At 42.1% G+C, this 2,045-nt stretch overlaps 1 protein-coding gene across 1 annotated transcript in view; it reads left to right on the top strand.

The window, feature by feature from the left end:
- Window positions 1–2,045, top strand: part of NFATC3 (nuclear factor of activated T cells 3) — a gene marked incomplete at its 5' end in the record, with an annotated part of 156,718 nt that overhangs the window by 2,761 nt on the left and 151,912 nt on the right. The gene's annotated exons all lie outside the window — the stretch shown is intronic.

Raw genomic sequence — 2,045 nt, 5'->3', positions numbered from 1 at the left:
GGAGGGACCCGCTGGCTGCTGCCGAAGCAGAGAAACTGAAACCGGGCGGAGGAGGGGGTCTGGCCCCTGGGACCTCCCTGCGCCTCCGCCCTGAGCCGGGCTCAGGCCTGCCCCTGCGGCGGGGGGTGGCCGGGACCCAGCTCCTTTAAGCCCCTTTGTAGCCGGCTTTCAAGGCTGGAGCATAGCCATAGCCTGCACCAGACCAGACATTGCAGCCAGGTTTCCCCGCCTGCTCTCGAGCTCCTCCCTGCTCCTAGAGACCTGTGCTGTGAGGGATTAAAACACAAAAATAAAAGCGAACAAGTGAGAAAAACCCGGTTCTTCTGTCAGTTGTGTTTAAACACTTGTCTCCCAGCTGCACATTTCAGGGCTGTGTGATTGTAACCCTTATTGCATTTTCAGTACAGGAGGATGTATGGCACTAAGGTGACATGTCCACTGCCCTCGAAAGAGGGATTTTTGGGTGCGTGTGTTCTCCTGATTTGACAGCTACATGGAATATATTTTAATACTTAAAAGGAGACAATGTGGTGAAGACAGAAAGCTTTATACTGTGTTTGTAGCTCAAATGGAAAACAAGTGGGAGAAGCAAGTACATTGTAGTAGTAGCAAATAGGAGTTGGAACAGCCCCAGTTTTGTACCAAAGTTTAAAGAAGTGTGTGTCTATAATGTACCCATAAAGGCAGTGACGGTCGACAGAAATGAATATAGAACAAATTGCTCAGAAATCTCATAGGAAACTGGCAATGGCATTGCTAATTTTAAGTTAATGTTTATAAAACGTGTTTTGATGTAGTGGAGTTCACGGTCAGTACTTCTTTAAGCAGGACGGGAGTGGGGTGGGTGCCCTTAGAGACTAGCTTGTGGTTCTCAACCTGTTAGACTCCAGGCATCCTTAGAAAATGCCAGATTTTAGTTTTCTCTCATTTTGTGATTACAGAAAAATAATAGAGCATTTTTACTGTTGTAGGGGACTCAGAAAGATTACAACAGGTCGGAATGGTTTTAATACTATGGATTCCTGTTTGAAATCTCCAGGTTTATATTGTGAATCATGTTTGTGCACCTGCTAGGGCTGACATTGTGTGGCATTCTTGAAAGGATCTCAAGGCATTCCAGAGTGCCACAGTAACCTACTTGAGAATCATTGGCATAAGCTTTCATAGATAACAGCCTACTTTGTTAGATGTCATAGCACCTGCTAAACTAGGCTATTGCCTATAAAAACTTAAGCATTTCTGAACAAGTTGGTCCGTAAAGTGCTATCCTGCCTTGTCTCCTCCTTGTCTTCAGACTAACACAGCTCACTACTTCCCTCTACTTGAAAAGATCACTCATGCTGTTTAATAAAGGCTTGGTGGAAATAACTTTTATGGGCTGTTGTATAAACTAGATATTTACCGTGTGAGTCCCTTGTATGTAATATTGTAAAATGAGCTGCATACTGCACATATGTGGAAGAGTGCCTGGATTGTTAAGGTGATGTGTGCTGCTGTTTGCAGGGGGAAAGCAGGACCTTCTAAATACATGCTTGTCACAGATGAGAGTAGGTCCATTTTCCCAAATGCCTCCTTTAAGGACTGCCAGTTCTCAGAATTAGTTTGTTCTATTTAGATACATTTAAAGTTTTCAAAAGTAACCTTCTAACAATTCTGTATGTCATGTTTCTGGTGCTGGGTATGTAATAACAGTTACTACTGTTATACACTAAGAAAAATATGTTTGACAGTTTGAGAAGTTGAAAATGAATAGTTTAACAGAATAGTCATAAGCATTCTGGAAGCTAAAAAATAATTATTTCATAATCAGGTAAAACAATTAGTGCAAGGAAAGAGCTTAATTCTGTGTTCCCCTTTCTGTGTGTGTGCCCCTATATCTACTGTATATGGGTGGGAACTACTAGGTTTTTTGGAGGAATGCCCAACAATAACTTTCTGCTAATAACACAAGTCTAGTTTGATGCTAACTAACCTTTTAAAATTGTTTTTCTGCTTACTTAGTCCAGAATAATGTAGTGGTATGACTGCATATTTATTGCTCACAA

The sequence above is a fragment of the Alligator sinensis genome, unplaced genomic scaffold (genome assembly GCF_000455745.1).
Source record: "Alligator sinensis unplaced genomic scaffold, ASM45574v1 scaffold97_1, whole genome shotgun sequence".
Taxonomy (NCBI): Eukaryota; Metazoa; Chordata; order Crocodylia; family Alligatoridae; genus Alligator; species Alligator sinensis.
This window is presented reverse-complemented; position numbering and strand designations above follow the sequence as displayed.